This window comes from Numida meleagris, chromosome 1 (assembly GCF_002078875.1).
Source record: "Numida meleagris isolate 19003 breed g44 Domestic line chromosome 1, NumMel1.0, whole genome shotgun sequence".
Taxonomy (NCBI): domain Eukaryota; kingdom Metazoa; phylum Chordata; class Aves; order Galliformes; family Numididae; genus Numida; species Numida meleagris.
The window spans coordinates 99,073,662-99,094,320 of record NC_034409.1 but is presented as its reverse complement, the minus strand read 5'-3'; the positions used below and the strand labels follow the sequence as shown (position 1 = coordinate 99,094,320).

At 37.2% G+C, this 20,659-nt stretch overlaps 1 long non-coding RNA gene across 1 annotated transcript in view; it reads right to left on the bottom strand.

The window, feature by feature from the left end:
- LOC110401962 overlaps positions 18,535-20,659 on the bottom strand; it is a 51,353-nt gene continuing 49,228 nt past the window's right edge. The window contains exon 3 of the long non-coding RNA XR_002440717.1: positions 18,535-18,715. This is a non-coding gene — a long non-coding RNA (uncharacterized LOC110401962). The remainder of the gene's footprint in view (positions 18,716-20,659) is intronic.

The following is a 20,659-nucleotide window of genomic DNA, read 5'->3' as shown; positions in this document are numbered from 1 at the left end:
CTGTGCACCTGCTCCAGCCACTAACCACCCCAGTCCCCTGGAGTCCTTTCTGATAATCTTCAGGCTTCTCTCAGTGACTTCATTGCTGCTGGCTGGAACTGTCGGTAAAGGACAATAATCAGAGGGGCATATCAGACCAGGAAGTTCCCTAGAAATATCCCTGACCCGGCCCCAGGGAAGCAGCACACTTCCCTGCGGTAGGGTCAGGCAGACAACAGGGCCCTCCCTGGCTCTCAGCAGGAGCTGCCTACGGCAATCACCGTCTGTCCTTCCTGGCGGAGGCAGTCTCAAGGTGTGAGTCGACCACCTCACCCTGGGCAACCTCATGGGTGGACCTCCCACCGCATCCTCACTCACCTGTCCCTCAAATTCCAGAGCCTCAAACCTGTTTTGTAGAGGCACCCAAGGAGCCAAGGTACACTGGGATAGGGGCTGCCTGTGACACCAAGCTGGAACTTGTTTCCAGGGCAGGGGGTCCACCACCATTTGGGGAGGGTATCACTCCAGTGTCTTTCTTGCAAGCTCAGACTGGTGGAGTAATTCTCTGCTGTCTCCTGCTCGCACTCTCTGATACTCCTTAATCTCTCCACCTCCTCCTTGAGCTTCACCACCACACTGAGCAGATCATCTACCTGCTCACACCTCGTGCAGGTGGAATCCCTGCCGCCCTTCACCAGCAGCCACAGGCTCAGGCACTTGCTGCAGCCAGAGATGTGAACCGACGCATTTTTAGGTGGGCACTCATCTGAGTTGCCACATTCTTCCTTGTCAGAGCTCTCTGCCTAGCGGAGACCATGGCTGGATTTGTTGTCTGGGAGGCTGCCAATAGGTGAGCCAGTCTCCCGAGCAGACAGAGACACACTGCCCTCCTCACACTCCCTGCTCACCTGCCCTGTACGAGCTGCCCGTACCCGCCCGCCGCACCACGCCGTTTGCCCGTCTTGTTCGCGCCGCTCCTCCTCCGCCTCTGCATCCGTGACGTCATAACGCCGCCGCCACACGGAGGACAATGGTGCCCAGCAGCTGCTCCCTGACGCGGCCGCCCCTCAGCCAGCAGAGGCGATTCCCTGCTGCGGCACGGAATGCGTCCGCTCCAGAGCAGAGTACCTCACCAAGAAACACAGATATTAACGAACATTAATCAGATCCCCTCAGTCTTCTCTTCATGCTAAACAGACCCAGGTTACTCAGTCTTTCCTCATAGGAGAGATGTTCCAGGCCCTCAATCATACTTCTGGCCCTCAGCTGGGCTCCTTCGAGAAGATCCAGGAGGTCTTTTTTGAACTGAGGAGCTCAGAACTAGAGACAGTAGTCTAAATGTGGACTCATCAGGGCAGAGTAGAGGGGGAAGATCGCCTCCCTCAACCTGCTGGCCGGACTTCTTAATGCACCCCAGGATGCCATTAGCCTTCTTGGCCGCAAGGGCACGCTGCTGGATCATGGCCAACCTGTTGTCTACAAGGACGTCCACATCATTCACTACAAGGATCCTTTCCAGCAGGTCAGCCCCTTACCTGCACTGATGCATGTGGTTCTTCCTCCCCAGGTGCCAGACTCTACACTTGCTCTTGTTAAACCTCATCAGGTTCCTCGCTGCCCAACTCTCCAGCTTGTCCAGGTCTCACTGAATGGCAGCACAGCCTTCAGGTGTGTCAGCCACTCCTCCCAGCTTTGTATCATCAGCAAACTTGCTCAGGGTGCACTCTATCCCTTCATCCAGGTCATTGCTGATGAAGGTGTTAAACAACACCAGATCCAGCACCGACTCTTGGGGAACACCACTAATTACAGACCTCCAACCAGACTCTGCGTTGCTGATGACAACCCTCTGAGCTCTGCCCATCAGCCAGTTTTCAATCCACCTCACCATTCACTTATGTATCCTGCACCTTCTAAGTTTTATAACAAGGATGTTGTGGGAGACTGCAGGAATACAAGAAAGACTATTCAGAGCAGAAGCTGCGGAGCAAGATAAATGGCATGAGAAAGCAAGGCTGAGAGCCAAGGACACCTCCAAAAGAGAAAAACAAAGTCAAGTAAGCTGTGCGATGGCTGTGTGATAATGACCCTGATCGGAAGAAGAGTGCATGGCTAGGAATGACTCATGACTCCAACTGGATAAGCACGTGGATGCACGGTTAAGGAGTGTTTGTGGAATGTTTTGCTGACATGTAAAGGCAGGTGGGAAAGTTAAAAGAGAAAACTTGTGAATGTATATAAGGGATGTTAGAACTTGTACGATTTGGATCATTCACATCTGAGTCTGTGCCTCAGACACAGTAGGAGACAGTGTCAAATGCCTTGCTGAAGTCAAGGTACACAACATCCACTGCTCTACCCAAACCTACCCAGCCAGTGATGACATCTTAGAAAGTTACTAGGTTGGTCAAACATTAATTCCTCATGGTGAATAAATGTTGACTACTCCTGATAACCATCTTCTCTTCCAATTGCTTGGAGATGGCATCCAGAACAAGTTGTTGCATCACCTTTCCAGAGATAGAGGTGAGGCTGACTGGCCTGTAGTTTCCTGGATCATCCTTCTTTCCCTTTCTGAAGACCAGAGTGACATTGGCTATACTCCAGTCTTCAGAAACCTGTCCTGTTTGCCAAGACCATTGAAAGATGATAGAGAACAGTTTAGCAGTCACCTCTGACAGTTCTGTCAGCACACGTGGGTGCATCCCACTGGGGCCATGGATTTGTGTTCATGAATTTTGGCTAGACACTCTCTGACCAGATCTTCCTCAACCCTAGGGAGGCTTTCCATTCCCCAGACTTTCTCTCTTGCCTGCAGGGGCAGTCTCCTTCCCAAGGGGCAGTCTTTGTTGTAAAGACTGAAGCAAAGAAGGCATTCAGTATCTCCGCCTTCTCAGGGTCCCCTGTTACAAGGCCACCCACCTCATTTAATAGGGGACCCACATTTTTCCTAGTCTTCCTTTTACTGTTGACATATTTAAAAAAAAAAACAAACAAAAAAAAAAAAAAACACACCTTTCTTGTTATCTTTTACCTCTCTTTTTATCCTTTACTTCCTTTGCAAGATTTAATTCCAATAGTGCCTTGGCCTTTCTAATCACCTTACAGGCCTCCTTGAAGTTTTGCATTCTTCATCAGTAATTGTTTTAAGGACATGAACTATGGCATAGTTATTATTCTTACTTTAAAAAGATTAACATTGAGGTCAGTTTAAAAGTTGGAACAAAGGATAACCTAACCCCTGGGTTGGAAGTAAATGATAACGCAATACAAAAATGAAGTTTGTTTTCCTGTGCGTATCCATGAAGTCCAGAAACTGGTTGCTTTAGATGTAAACACATACACAGAGGAAGGAAGAAAAACAAAATACTTAGGCAAGGCTACTTTTTATCAAGCCAGCCAACTTCTCAAAGGCATAGATAGACAAACTAGGCTCCAAATGATTTCTTTGAATATTCTTAAGCTGAATTTCTATCTCCCTCACACACAAATACACAAAAGCAAACAGGTTCATTCTGGGGCATGAACAAAATCACTAACTGCTTTTCCCTTTTTTTGGTGAAAGACTCAGAACTGAAAGTCCAGTCTGCATAAATAGGGTATTTTAGGCATGTACTTAATACTAACATCCATCTGGTTGTGTCCGAGACAAGCACTGAATTTTCAAGTAATGTTTTCATACAACCCAATAAATTGCATTCATAATACACAGAAAAGGGATAGCAATAAGTAGAATTAGTTCTACTTACACATCCCAAATTATTTGTTCCTGCTTAGATAAAGATATTTCTCCTGCTGAAGTTACTGAGACCTAAACCTGAATCCATACAAAATAAAGGATAAAATATATTCTTGTAACAAATAGGTAAAGTAACTACCAAATTCCTTCAAATCATCAGAAATATTTGGAGTTTTCACTGACATTTACAAAATATTCAGTGATCTAAAAATATACTTAACCAGTCAAATTTAACTCCTCGCTGAGGAGGAATTTACGTACTCTATGCTAGCCCTAATTCTAGCAGTCTGCAGTATTAATGGTATATTTTCTTGGCCAGAAAATTTAAGATATTACACTGTCATCTTTACAATGTTATCTTAACATACACAAGCTCTACGCCAGAGAAAATCAGACCTTGTAAGTAATTTGGGTAAATCACAGAATAAAAATTCATTAAAGCCATGTGTCATCTTGGTTATTCTCCTGAAACCATAGTGGCTTTGTTAACAGTGGGATTACTACTGAATGGTGCACTTTTTATGGCTGGAGATAGATCTAACCCAAAACAGTAATTAGCAGGCCACTTAAGTAGGTAAATGACAACCCTCTCTTACTGTATCATCTAGAAAGTATTAAAGGGGAAAGAAAATTCATTAAGACCATATTAGAAAAACTTCCTTCCTCTCCTTCTCATCCCACACATTCTCATAATTAGTTTGTACTTTTATGCAAGGTAGAATTGGTAAGCATTCTTTTTTGTTTACATAGGTTTTTAATAATATTGATGTTTCTCCCCTCTTATGGAATTTCATGTAATCAGTGGCTCAACCAGCTCTAATAACTAGACATAATAAGATCTTATAGTTGCTTACAAATAAGACAGTGTCTCAGTTTTGAAAAGTAGCAGAAAAATAACTCAGTATTAAAAAAACATCAGCCTTTGATGCTAAGACTATGTAAACTCTGTATTCCTCAACACTCATGGATGTTTTGTCCACCCGTGCTAAGCATGTTAGCAAACTAATGCTTCATTAACTTTATCTGTACAAATTAATACATTGCAAGACTGTAGTCTGAACTATATTCTGAAATAAGTATTTTCCCTGCAAGTTTTATGAGAGGTACAGTATACTCTTGTAGTAACTGACAGGTGAGGCGAACTATTCCAAAGGTACATACATTACATAGGAGAATGGGAGTTTCTTCCTCTTTTTCATATGCGCGCCCTGTTTTTACCTCAAGTGCCTCTGAAACAAGAAAGTGAAGTACAAAGTATCTTCTGAGAGGTTCTATATGGAACAAAATAGTGGATGATTTCTTTTCACTTTAATATCTATTTCATTAAGCTTCAAATTTGAAATGTTCTGAAAAGATATCTTTCAGAATGTAAAAGATACGTTGAGATTCTGAATATCAAAAATTAGTTACTTTAAAATCATTTATGTAATGACTGCAGAATGAAAAAAGATGGAAGCTGAGTAGATTCCAGGAAAATTCTGAGCAGCTGTAATACAGTGAAAAGCATTTAACTTCTGCTAGATGAGTTTTCTTGAGTACATATGATTTTCTCCTCATTCTCACTTGACGATAATTCACTCTCTCTATCAAAAGTCCTTTTAAGATGAGAAAGTAAACTGAGTTTGCTATGGAAAACTTTCAAATCAGTATCAGAAAAATACATTTGCATATAGCACTCCTTATTTCCAAGGGTTACTTCAGTAGATTTGAAACATTTTATGGAAATTTACTGGATTCAAAAATAGGAAAATAACCCTAAGATATTCTCTGAACATTGATTTATCAAGCTTCAGTACTCAGTTATGTTGACAAGTACAAACTCACCAATTTGCCTGTGTACTCACGTATTTGCATATGTGTGTTTAAGAGAGATAGAGAAGATACTCAGAGAGTCTAAGATTAAAAACCAGTATATAGCTGTAAACCAGAAAAAAACAAAAACAGCACAGACAAACTGAAAAGCCCCTTTCTTTCCTAACCGAATAAAATGAACCTTGTACACACCCTTCAGTCATTCTGTTCTTTCCACGAGATCTGCTGTGGTCTAGATGCTTTGTATTTACCTTTCCCAAACAGGGAAAAAATATATTTGAATTTCACATATACTGTAGTGTAATCACTATTTCAGGATTCTTATGTACATAATCGTGTGTGAACACATCACATTCTGAATTCAATGAGTTTTCTTATGAGTATCATTTTTTCTAAACTTATTTTGAGTCAAAGGATCAAGTTATTCTCAAAGAATCATATGGTCACAAATACTGAACAAAAAGCCACGTCAAAGAAGTCTATAATAGGTACATAAAGGACAGAAAAATAGAGCACACATCAGATGGAATTTTCCATCTTTTAAGCAAATGTTGAGTCCATAACCTTCAAGCGGATTACAGAAAAAGCACTGTGTAATGGTAAGGAATAAATGTGGTGATTGCTCCAGAAGGAGAATACAGAGAATGAATTTATTCATAGCTTACTGAAATAGAAGAAACGGTCTGCTTCTGTTGCCTGTGCTGATACTGAACTTTTTGTTCAACTTTTTAAATATGTACTTTAAGCGTTACCGCACAAAAAGTGTGCAGTTTTTCTAGTTAAGCAAGATAGACTAAAATTATCCAAGTTATCTTCAGCAGCTTTTGATACATATATTTCTTCAATACCAGTATTTTTGACTAATTGCATTTCAGAATGCCCATCTTCCATGCTCCAGAAAACGGAATATTATAAACCTTTTAATAGAAGACTTTGATATTAATTTTCTGTCATTCAAATTTATCCTAGAGTTCCTCTTTCAGGAATGCTATGGAAAGACAAAGGACATGAGACAATATTTTTTTTTCTTTATTCAGTACTAGGAAGGTTGTACTGGCATTAGCCCATAATACCTTTTAAAGATTGGTAAGCACCTGTATTCTATAAAAATAAATTTATTGTGTCATCTATGATGCCACAGTATAAGGGAAGAAACAGTTCTGTTCACATTGAAAATGTAGATCAGTGAATTTGTTAACTTGCTTGAAATCTGTACCGAAAACATGCATCGGAGTCCCCTTTAATTCACAGCACCATCCTTGCCTAAAGTGGTTGCAGGAGAACATCCCAAGCAGCTGTGCATACCAGCAGTCACTGCTGCACTTGCTTTCCAACAGGCATACTTGAGCATAACTTCAGGCAAAATGCATATACTGAGAAATGAAGAGGAAAGACATTTCTCCATCTGTTTTTACGTTTAGAATCCAAGATGGTGCAAGTCAAGGAAAAATCAACAGGACAACAGCACCAGATTGTTTAAGTAATATTATCTGATATATTTTGGAGACCTAAAAGCTGCAGGCAAAAGCCTAGAAGCAGCAGCTGAAACAAGAGAGAGAGTAAGCTATCTTCTTGCGAATGCTGAAAAGCACATTAACATGACTGTCTTGAACAGAAGAAAAGTTTCTCTCTCCATTCCTTCCTAAAAGATTCCTAAAGCAGTTGACTAAGACACTACCCATTTCAGCTAGGAAAACAGAGGAGATGGTAGTGAGAGATACCTGCAAAATCAGCAGAGGTTCAAGTCATTCTAAAGGCAGCTGGCTCCCTTCCAAAGGTATGCTAAGAAAAAAATTATGATCAAAGTCCTGAAAGGCAGAACACAACTCTTCACCTATTTAAAATAAAACTGTTATGGATAATCGATCCATCGTACCAGACATTAAGTTTTTGTGTCCTCTTTTCATTCAGTTCACCACAAGTCTTGTGCTGTTTTACAGGAAAAAAAGAGATCTGGATCCAAGCTAAAACCAAAGCCAGTACAGACAATAGGAACAGTCTTTCACATAACTAATTTCCAACTGCATGTTTTGGCAGTTGATAGAATTCTAACTATAACTAAATCAATTAATCAGTTATTTCTTCAGAAGTTTAGCATGGGGAAAAAAACAAAACAAAATTATGGACTCAAATTTTTTTCAAAGATTCACAAGTAAATCAGTCAGACCGTGGTCCAAAGCAAAGTGAAGATCTGACTTCATATTTGTGAAGCCACATCAAGCATCACACAACAAATAATACAGCCACCAAAGAAGTCAAAGGAAAAATAAAACCGCTTCATTTTCCAAAATTACCTTGCTGGTAACAAGAGTCATTGAAGCGATACAGTGCAAGTAAGATGTAGGTGAAATTTAGAAATTATGGAAATTTTACATCTTTTTTTAAAGTAGGCAATAGCATAGTTCTAAACTGGGAACCCATTAACTGCGACAGATACCTTTCCACTGAAATATTCTGCTAAAATCAACTCAGTCAGTCATTTGAGGACTCAGCAAAACTGAAGCTAAAAGAAAAAATCCCATTAAATTCTTCTACTTATTCTCCATCCTCTTGGCCTGTGGCAACAATGAGAAACGTCAGATCATTAGGACCTTATCTTTTATTCTTGTTCAAGAATGGTTGAAATGAAGAATTAGATAAGAAAATGACACTGAGATTTTTCTACCCAGCTTGTCTCACCACTGCTGAAAACACATTTATTTCTAGTTCTATCTGGTCTCCTTTGCAATTCAGTACTACAGTGAAGAATCGGTCTTGGTGCAGATCCTGCTCTTTTCAGCACAACACTGAATCTAGCACTTGCAACAATTCCACAATACATGTCCTAGCGCAGTCGCCAGTCAGGGCTGCAAGGAGAAGGGACAGAGTGGAATGATGCCAGCTTGCCTACCAGCTCATTCATTACAGAGCTGCTCTAAAGAGGGTAAGTACTACAAGACCTCCTGGTGTTGGCTTTTTGTAGGGAAAGAACAATTGCTCCTACCACAACATTGTAACCTTTATTACATCCCTTGTAATTATTAGTAGTATGTATGTGGAAGAAAATGACAAAACAGGTTATTCCAGGTGAAAAGAGGATATAGCCCTCACTTTATCACTGTTCAAGTAAATGACTTTTCACCAGTTCATCTACTGAATTGAAGGAGGGAATAATAAGTAGCTTTGATTTGCCAGCTCCACACATTATTCACTCCTCAAAAATTACCAAAATTAGAAAAAAAAAATTTCCTCCCTTATGTTTAGAAACTTCAGTTTAGAGGATCTGTAACAAATTAAAAGTGAGCTAGGTGGCATTTCAGTACCAACTGGGGAGAAAGGCTATACTTCTTATCCAGTAACGTAGGTTCAGCTCACTTTTGAAGACAATATAACATCATATCTTCCACTTCCTCCTAACCATAAGACTACAAGGAATTTCAACGTAAGTTCTGATTAAGGCATTACCCTGTACAGCTTAACTATTAAATACAACAATAACTGGGGAAGTGACTCCTATCCAGACCTTCTAATCTCCTAGAAATATATACGTTAGGACAAATAAACCTTGCTGGAAAAAAATACTTTCAATATAGCAATTCATAGCAATTCTTGAAATAAAATAATACAAGATTACGGATGCTGATTAACAGCAACAGACACTGGCAAAAATTCTTACGATGTAACTTCAGTCCACTTTGAAAAACAGTTGTTCAGTGTACTTCCCCATATAAATTCCTAATGCAGGGCAGAATATAGTCAGCATAGCATATATTATGTAGGTCAAAAGGATTTTAGCATGCCATTTTCTCAAGTGAATACTTAGCTATTTACATCAAGGAAAGCCATCTCTATGGAGAGACAAATATTTCTATCCACTATGACTCCTAAAATTAACATCTTTTAGGAAAGAAAAGAAAAACATCTGAGAACCTTCATAGTCAGGGTTAGTAGTAACCAATTATAATGTGGGAAAATGCTCTAGTATTGCTTTGTCAGCAGTGCAAAAATCAAATGGGATATTCAACATAAAAACTGTAAATTCTCTCAGTCAGTTGAAACTTACATTTTTCAGAGAACAAACTACTTGTCAAAATACTACTTTTTCACTCCTATCTACATTTCTTATCTGACTTTGATTGCTAGAGTCCTCAGAGATTTGTAGTTAGAAACCAAATTAAAAACAAAAGGCAGTAAGTAGTGCATTTCAGTACACTTTTCAGCTCATAGACGTTACAGTTATTGCCCAACGTAAATCATAGCACAGTTAGTGTAGTATCTAGCAGCATATGTTTAAGGAAATTATTGTTTCATGAAAAAGTCTTCATTCCTCCTCCTGAGAGCTAGAACCTGACAAAACTGAAGATACATTTATAAGGTAATATAAATTGTAAAACCTTTAAAGGATATGTTGCTTAAACTGTATTTCTTAAATTGGATCTAATCTACTGGTCAAGATGAAGACTCTTAGGAAAAATATTATCATCTTAACATTTCTCTTCAGGTAGTTAACATTCATCTTACCAGTTATAGCATTAAAGTAATACAGCAAAACGTGTTTTAAGTTCTATCTTGCCCAATATAATCATGTATTTATGTAATATAAAATCCCAGATTGGATCTCAGTTTATGAATGCTTTAAGAAAAAAAGTTATTCTTATGCATGCAGTCATCCACTCAAGCACGCACATAAATAGTATATTTTCTGATCCTACCTATCACACTGATATGGTGATAAGGAATTTATTACCAAACACAAAGAAAAAAAGTAAAGTAGAGTAATAATTATTAATGCCTATCAGCATTATTTGACAGTTTCATCCCCCTATCAGCTTCCAAGTGTTCCTTCTCCTTATTCCTACTCCCTCTGCCCCAGAAATATTTTCTCCCCCAGGTTGAATAGTTACAGGTAACTACTGTTTTCTTCTAGTACACTGTTAGGAATATCTCCTTCTACAGCAATTATCTTGTTGTAATACGCACAGAAGGGTGTTCCCTCAGCATGCAACCAGTTTTCACTATCAAAATACATAAAGGAGCATGCAGAAATGGTGGAACAGCATTCATTTCAGAAACTTCTTGAACATAAAAGCAGTGTAGTGCCTTAGCTGCTCACCTCTGTTATAATTTTCAACACACAGAAAAGCTAGTCATGCTTTCAGATGTGCAGTATGACCTTACCTACTCATTAGAATATTTTTGGCAAGCTTGTAATTCAGAAATGCTTTTACTCATGCAATATTACTTTCATAGCGAATGTTAGATTCTAGCCAGATCTATAAAATATCCCTCATCTAACAAACACATGGCTTTTTTAACCAGTACTTTTGGTCTGATAACACATTTGACACATGCTGCCTGCAGATGATGTGTTAATTTGGGGCAAAAATCTAAAGATTAGCCTTCTAACCTTCTGTGGTGGTTTATTTATCTTCCCTTTCTTATTTTTTTTCTGATAATAATCATAATTTCACAGTCACCAAAAATCTTACCAGATTTTTAAGTAGATACAGTTTGAAGAGGAAATGTGTGAATTTATCTGGTGGTTGCCCATAAAAATAAAAAAAATCAATCCAGGTAACCCACCATTAAATGTGAGCTTCAGCAAAATATAACGATTATTATACCCAAATATGTACTATTGCATTCTACTGATACTAGCAAAAATGACTTTCAAACAGAATAAAAAATGTATTTGAGTAGAACAACATGTTGTGTTTTTTTTAAAATGAAAACAGTTATCAATAAAAGGAAAGTAATCTATTGGTAATGCCTTCCTTTTTTTTCCCCATCCTTACATACTCTGTCCTTCTCTCTACCAAAGGTGCTATTGCTTCTAAAAATGTTATATTTTTTAAATTTTAATTTCAAGCTCACCCTAAAAGCTATCTATAACCTGTGTGAATATATATATTGTTAATGCAAATTGAAAATATATTTTTAATTAGAATCATAGAATCCTTAGCGTTGGAAGGGACCCTTAAAGGTCATCTGGTCCAACTCCCCTGCAACGAACAGGGACACCTACAGCTAGATCAGGTTGCTCAAAGCCCCATCCAGTTCGACCACCTCTCTGGGCAACTATTTCAGTGCCTCACCACCTTCTGAGTATCACTTTTTGCTTGACGTTCTACATACACATTCTGTCTCCTATTCAGACACATTCTGTAAAAATTAAAACAAGGATCAAACGCGATGATGCAGAAACAGAAGGAGAACATCATGATAGTCTTTCTTTAAAGAGATCTCCCCAGAATGAAAAAGAAGTATTACTTCTGGGATTTGGACCATCTTCTGCAAGACATTGACTCAAATCCAGCTCAGAACTTAATTTCTATCATTATGAGCTCCCATTTTGTGATATGTTCTTCTCAGTCCAGCACCTAGTGGACAGGCATCCACATCATCAATGCTAGTATTGCAAGTGATGCCAGTTATTGATGTACTCAGAGGTGATGACGCACAATAGGAAATATTCTCAAGCGGCACTTGTGCCATACTCAGCTGATTGATTTTAATAACTCCTCTTGGCACCACTGAACATGCAAAGAGTAGAAGAGAAAGAAAAAGGAAAAGGCAACTTCAGATTCAAGAGCGTCAGTGTAGGAATTTTCGTAAACCTCAAACTATGAATATGAAAATAATTCATATCCATCTTGACCTTTGAAATACTTAATAGATATTTTTTGAGATTGGGTATATAGGACAGGAATAGCACTAAAAAAATGAACTTGTACCTTCATATTTTTGTGTAGGTAAAGTACTCTTATTCTAAAAGATGAAAAAGCAAGAACCTTCAAGAGCTTGTGGCAGTTGGACAGGGCAGATCAGAGTTTCTATCCCTCAACCTCCTCCACCACTCTTCAGTACTGAACTTTCTACAGTCAGTACCTGAAGAAAGGTAAATGTTGACAGATAAGGATGCTAGAACTATTGACTTGATAAACTTCAAATATTAAAAAGAAGGGAAAAGAAACTGAGTCTATAACAACACAAGCCAGGTTGCAAATGCTTGCATTAAAACAGAAAATAACACACTGTTCCAGGGAGAGAAGTGGCTGTTATTCTCTCTTCTCTTCCATAGAATGATTATTACTGCAAAGATGGTGCAATGAAGCACACCAGCACCTTGGGAAGGCTACACTAATTATTCAGAGAGTACATTCTTTGTAAGATTAACTTATAAAATTTTTAATGAGTCAATAAAGATATTTGGAAGAATTTCTTAGGTCAAGTAACATTAAATAAGAAAATATGAATACCCAAAAATGGCAAGCTAAATATTGAATTCAAAAGTCATAGATGATTCATCAATTACAGTGAGCTTTGAATGAAATCCTGCTGTTCCTGTCCCTCTCCCTTTCCCTCTAAACAGCTCTTTGGAAGAAAAAAAAGCATGGGAAGACAAACAAAAACTCAATTATGGATGCCTTTCTCATTAAAGTCCTGTGAACTTACCTAATTCAGTTACTAATTGTATGTATCATTCTCAGTGTAAAATCTCATGAACCTCATGAAAATACAGCATTCGGCTTTCCAATTGTCAATAGCAAAAAGGCAATAAAACTCTGAGCCCCAAGAAGCATGGGACAGGTACAGTGTCCTTACACAATAGTGATTCTCAGCTGAGAGCAGGAACTTTTTCAGACTTCTGTGAAGGTTTCCATTCAAAGGAGGTCCTGGATGGAATGAACAGTTTCCAAAGTTTTTGTAATAGAGGGTTGCAGCAAAGATGGATAATACTGAAAACAATCAGGATTTGAAGGCAAAGGTGAAGGACTGAATGAAATAGAAGCAAGCATTGGACAAATATCAAAACTACACAAGTTAGCCGTATCTTATAAGGACTTAACCCTCCAATTCACGTGTGACTATGCCAGTTGTAAGATTTAAGCGTACGCCACGTTCTTCAGTAAAAAAACCCTGAAAGTGCTACTCATGAAAAGGAGTATTTATCTTCCTCATACCTTTTTTTCTTTTCCTCAATAGCTTTGCTTAACTTATTGATGTGTATAAAAATTGTTGGTTTTTTTCCTCATTGATTGCAACCTTCCATTCATCTACAGAGATTTAAATTTAAAAGTTGACACTGTATGCCTTGAGTTTTGTCTGAAGTTTTCAGTTCCTCATTTTTCACTAAGGATGCTGGTATGAACAACTAGTGAAACAAAAAATGCCATTATTTTCAGTATCTGCACTGGACACTTTTTTTTTTTTTTTTTTTTTTAAATCTGTCAGTCTTGAAGTAGTGGGTTTTTTTTAAACCAATTACATTTTACTTCATTAATTACAGTTGTCCAAAATTCTTTTCTAACTAGATTCTATATTCATCATCATTACACATTTAAACATCAGATAACAAATAACCTCGTAGGTTCAGAGACAAGAATTTGTTCCGAATTTTAAAGAGCTATTCATTTTCTACTTTCAAATGAAAGCACATTTATTTCTTCAGAAAGGTTATTCCTCTTTCCTGATGAAGCTATGGAGTCTCCATTAGTGAGACCACAGGACTTCATCTTGAATAGAATTTTGATTTGTTTCATCATTCAGTCTCACTATTCATATTTTATGATGCATGCTTTTGACTTCTTGACTGTATTTAATTCCTTCTCATTAATGGCATACACTTGTTTCATATTCCTCTTTGTAAAGACCAATTATTGATCGACCTTCATATAACTGATGTATCTCTCTTCCATCTATTAGTCATGTGTTTTAAAGCACATGGTTTAACTGAATTCCTTCTTTCTATTACAGTTCTTCTATTATCCATTTCTGACAAGCACTGCATTTGTTTTTATTCCCTATTCTTTGTGCTTCATTTCATCAAAAATGTACAATTACACTTTTTCGTTTTATGTTAGTCATTGCTATTAACTGCAGTAAAAGGAACTTAATCACCACAGTATTTTTGAAAATGAAAAAAAGTGAATTACTACTCAAGAAATGCACTCTGCATTTTTTAAAAATAAAAAATAATAATATACTTTTGTTTGTCAGATTTAAGCATAGTATGTACTTGTAATAACATACTAAGTATCCAAATTTCTACATTTCATGTCAGCAAGGTTGCTATTCAAGATCTAGGAGATTTTCTTTCCTCTCTTTTTTAAAAATCTTGATAAGAGTCTAAAATGATATTAAACTGATGAAATTTTTGCTTTACAGGTACACCATCCAAACAGCACCTTGGATTAACTCTTTGTTACATGGATCCTTCTACACCAGGTCTACTCTGTATTTTTTCTTTTTATAACAGTGTGACAACAAAGTAGTCAGAAAGAATATTTGGACATCATTTTTCCACATTAAAAGATTGTCCTTGGTAATGTCTAGTTAGCAGAAGATCCATTACATCATCATTCAAAAAAGTAAGCTTTAACATTTAAGAAAGAATCAATGGCTGTTCTACAAGGGCCTATATATTTTATATTAATATCTAGGTACCATCTAAGTCACAGTGGAATTAAATAAACATTTAGCTTGGCCAAGCTTGGTAAAGACACAGAGAGAAAATAAATTTTCATTCTGAAGGGAATTACATTCCTCATTGATGGACAATTTTTTTTTTTTTTTACACATGACCATTTGGCCATGACTAAAGCAAAGACCAACAGCAGGACATATTGATAGTAGTTCATCCTCCTCCACTTTTCATTTGGAAGGCTGATGAGATGCAATAAAAACAGATTTCTAGCATATTATTGCAATTACAGTTCAACAAATGTCACCATATTGTCTCTTCCTGGCTTCTTTTAGCAACACCCACAAACCTGTAACTGATACAAGTGAGTAATCTTTCCCAGAACAAGATCAAAAATACTTTGCGAACAGCAGCAGTCCTTTCACCATCTCCTCTAAGGCATGGAAGTTGTGACTCAAGCAGGAGCTGACAGCAGCCTCTTATATTCTGTCACTAAAATATGCCTCTCCACCACTTCATGGGCTACAAGAAGTTCCTTGACTAAGTACTGTTATATTGTGACCCACTAGTCAAACTGAATTTTTTAAACTACCTCGTTTGTATCTCTGTAGCCATTTTGACGTGTTAGACAGTCAATATTTATAGTTGATATTTTCATATATTTAACAAGCATGACATTATCACATAGAATATTAAACACCATCACATAACTTCAGTATCTGACAAATCAGATAGCATTCCCTAAAAATCATGAAAAAAAAACAAAAAACATACCATGCCTATTAGTAATCTGTTCCAGCTAGTGCTTGCCCTCATTCCTGGCTGTTTTTACCATTTCTCCAGTTTGGACTTCACTGACTTAAATTTCCAGATGTTGGGCCTTGTTATAACTTTGCTTGTGAGAGTAAAAAGATTACTATTATCAAGTAATCACATTTTACCCTGTGTGGTCAATTCCTCCTTTGCAAGCAGTAATTCAACATAATTTGTATATGCAGATCATAACTGTGAGAAAGGAAGGAAGGAATGCACTTGGCATACCCAAGTTGTGTCATTCCTTTTTACAGTAGTATTGAATTAATAGCTATGTCATTACTTAGATTATTAGTTCATGTATTGCAATCTATTCATATCCTACAGCTAAGCAGCATGTAAAAACACCAGGTGGTAAAAATCTGTATTTTTTCCAATTAAAATACATAAGCATGCACAAAAGCTCTAAGAACACTGAAGTATGGTGCAGCACTTTCAATGGCTCACTGATTAGCCAAATTATTCTCAGGTAATTTGTTATCTCTTTAGGAATCATCAATTTATACTTTCCAGCGAGTTAAGCTCAATTTTTGCATCAATATTTTCCTGAATTGAGTCTACATGACTTTCCTATTCAGAAAGTCTCCTTTTAGCAAACAGCATACGAACGTAATCAGAGCCCATTTACACAGTATAGCAAGTTAAAATTCATTAGTATCTGTTGCTCTGTATTCAATTTTACTGTTCACTCTAAATCATGTTTCGGTTTAGTAGAAAGAATGACTAGCATATACATATAAAGCACTAGACATCTACAGTTAAAATGGAGTTACAAGTTGTGATGATCACGTGCTTTGAATGTGTTTATGCTACTTAGCTTTCTTTCAAAAAAAAAGAAAACTACTACTAGAGGATGCCAAATCCGGTGGGCTTCAGAACCCAGGAGTCCTCTCATTGCAGCTGGACTGCTTCAAGACTGTGGTGATACCAAGTTCCCAGATGGTGCCAGAAGCAAGGCTGCCTATGTATTCTTAGACAGATACACATTATAAATATATAAAAATATATATGCAAATACACAAGGCCAGCCACACAGATCACCATATACTGAGTAGTGCTTTTACCAGTATCCACAACGGGCATGAGACCCTCAAGCAGGAGTGGCCTGATCTTCCTTGTCTCTGGCTGATTACAATCAAGCACGTGTCTGGAATGTATGGACACACAGATCTTGTCTGCTGCTCCAGCAGCTTGTTTAAGAGACAGACGTGGAAGAAGATTAGAAATAGGATTTAAGAAGAACATGGGAAAGACAGTGATAATCAAGCTTAGGCAGGCAGGCTTACCAACCAGTAGTAAATCGCATGCTCTCACTCTACATAGCCTTTTAAGAGAGTTTAAAAAACTTTGGTTTTTCAGTAAGAAACCTCATTTATTCAAGAGTTATTGAAGTTTAAATACACAAATTTGCAGAACAAACACAAGTATGGACCAAGACTCCACTTGGAAAGCAGACACCAGAAGGTCTGATCAAGCAAATAATTTGTCCAACACCTAACTGTGTTGAAACTAATTTGAACAGGACATTTACAGGAAAACAAAGCAAGAAAAGGTTTTCCAGAATATTCATATTCTTGCTTTACCTGGCAACTGGTGATGCCGGATATAAAAAAAATCATTATCTATTCTAAAAGGAAGGATACTTTCTGATGGGTTAATTAATTGGTGGCAACAAGGATCATTTCATGTAATCACGGAAGCATTATTAACAGTAATAAATTGAATCTTCCCTGAAGCAACATAAAATCAATGACTTTACAATAAATTGTTAAAATAATAGCAATGCTTTAAGAAAATCTCTCATTTGAAATGTATGAAGGTTGCAGTGTTACAGACTGTTGTGGTTTTGCCTGGCAGGTAGTTCAGCACCACACAGCCATCTTCCCCTCCAGTGGGATGCAGGAGAGAATCAGAAAAAAAAGTAGAACTAAAAAGATAGTTTCATAAAACAGAAAAGGAATGAGAAGTAATAATAATAATAGAATGCACAAAACAAATGATGCACAGTGCAATTGTTCACCACCTGCTGACTACTCAGCCAGTCCCTGAGCAGCAGCAGCTCCTCCTGGCCAATTTTCCCAGTTTTATTGTTGAGCAAGACTCTACATTGTATGGGACATCCCTTTGGCCATTTAGGGTCATCTGCCCCAGCTGTGCCTCCTCCCAGCTTATTGTGCAGCCTCCTTACTGGCAGGGCAGAATCAGAAGCTAAAACATCCTTGAGTTGGTGCTCAGAAACAGCTGAAACATGGTGTTATCAACACTGCTTAGCTCCTAAATCCAATGATAGGGATAGAAAAATGTACATAGATTACTTGAGGAAAACAACTGGATTCATTCAACAACCTGGTTGGGTGGCAAGAAAAAACTCAAAATTGGATTACTGTTCCACTCTACATGAAGTGAGAAGTATTCCTCAGGGCAACTGCAGGAGACAATGTCCACAAACCTTCCTTCCTCTCTGCAAAGCTGATGATACAGTAGGTCTTGTCAGGTTGAGATTTTCCTGTTGCCAGCACTGGACAAAATCAACATTTAGGATGTAGGTGGAATAGTATTATTTTACTTCACCTCCAAGCCCATATATCTTATGTACTATATATTACACATTCCCAAGACACCTGTATATTGCATACCTCACATTCAAATATAACACAAGTCTACTTTTCCAATAAATATTACTGGAAACAATGGAGCTTTACACAAATTAAACATTGTCCGTGAGGAAAAAATAAACAACAATAAACTCAGACCGTAATGTCCTGGAGGCACATAAAACTACTGTTCCTCCCAGGAAAGTTTCCTTCAAATTTATTTAATTTTCATGTGAATTTCACAGATATAGAAAAAGATTCCAAGAGTAACCACTGTCACAGCAAATTTCACCTTGCTTTGTCGTCTTTCATTATAATTATGAAGTCTCCCTTCTCTCTCATCAATTTGAATCTAGATACGTTCCTCACAATCACCTGGAAAAGAAGCATCAAAACTGAGCTCTGCTTCAGTGTAAACTAAGAGAAACTTATACAAAAAAACTACTTTGTTACCCAGTTTACTAACAATTTCTCTGATTGCTTTGGATGAGTCTTGAAATTTAACTTGCTTTGTTCTTCTCTTCCTGAAGTAAGAAATTCCTTTGAAAATGTAGCCACATCACCACCTAGAGATAACTCTTATCTTTTGTCCTTCCATTCAGTGGGGTGGGAAAGTGTAATTATTTATCACTGTTCTTCCAGCTATTTTTTTCAACTGGATAATAATTCATTCTTAATGTTAATTATGGATAACTAAAGATTAAACATAACTGTATCTTTAAAGACTTACCCAGAGGTCATAATAAAATTGTCAATAGCTACACAAATACAACTAGTCCTAATTCATCCTCAAGTGCTAATGCATCAGTTAGCACCTAAATTAAAACAGTTTTAAACATAAATTAACCAACAGGAAGTTTATTCTTTGGTTTTATATAACAAGAAATTGGAAATTCATGCTGAGCCATCCTCCAGAAAAATATTCTTTTGGTAGAGAATTATCTGTAGGCCAATCAAAAATTTACCTTTCACTTTTAATCATGATCCAGTTCATAAATAACACATATGAATGAAGAAGAGCAGAAGTGGAAACCCCAGGGCACCTAAAACTAAAGGTATATGCCTGCAAAACAACTCACCAAATTTAAATTAATAGTGCTTCAGATACTGCACTGAAAGGGAAAGAATAATTGAGGGTATCATAATTTTCATCCATGTTACAATGACTGGATAAGGATACATTAAAAAGCTATTCTCTGTAACTACCATGGTCAGTAAAAAGATATTTCCCACACTGACCATTAGTTTAGATTGCAGTCAGATGATATTCAGTTAAACAGTGTTACTTTTTGGAAGTTTATACAACTTCTCAGAGTTTAATCTATCCAAGAAAAGCACATATTTGCTTAAGAAGAAAGGAATAGGCAAAACTGATCCCTTATAGAACCAAAAATACATTTCCATTGTTCAAAAACTTGTGATCTCCTTTTTCATAATATCCTTAGCTTGATAAAATAAGGTGCCTAACAAATAGCGTGGGATATCACCTTGAGTAAAATTTTCCCAAAACATTCTTAAAACATCTCTTTTTCTCATTTATGTAATTTGTATCATTACACTTGGAGATACTGAAGCAAGTATGTACTCACTTCCACACTTTGAAAATCCAAGTGATCCCAGAACTACTTTAACAAAACTCCAGTCGTCTGAAAGCCCAGTCTTATTTAATAAATAAAATACATCTCAAGAGGCAATCCACACAAATTCCAATCCACAACTTTAATATATTACATGTCTATATCATCATACTACCAATTACCAAGGATCTTGTTTCCTGAGAAAAATCCTACTGCTTCCACAACTATCCCTACACCATTTTAGTATAATCAATAAATTATTGTAATAGTCCTCTCATAGACTTTATTCCTCTCAGATTTCCTTTATTTCAACTTGCTCAAATCCAAATGTTCACCATGGGTTTGCTAAACCTCATCATCTCATAAAAGGTGAAGCGATAACATCTGCCAGATCTGCATTTTTGAGAGCTGACTGAAATCCTGTTTCCACAGCTAACTTGATCACTTGTCCTAACTGGAGGAATCAGCCAAAAGCATAAGACAAAATTTCTGTCATCCTAACATTATTTTCAGTGTTCACTACCTGTTACAGCACAAAATAAGCCATGAAAGCTCTAACACATACAGGAAAAAAATAGAATAGAATGTGACATCTGGTCCACTCAATAAGTAGATTTCACTGTATTGTCTTACTACCTTTTTTTTTTTTTTTAACATTTCCTATAATTAAGAAATGTTTTATTTAGCCAGTTAGAAACCAAACTGTTGAGGAAAAAATAAATTGATCAAAATGCTTTTTTTT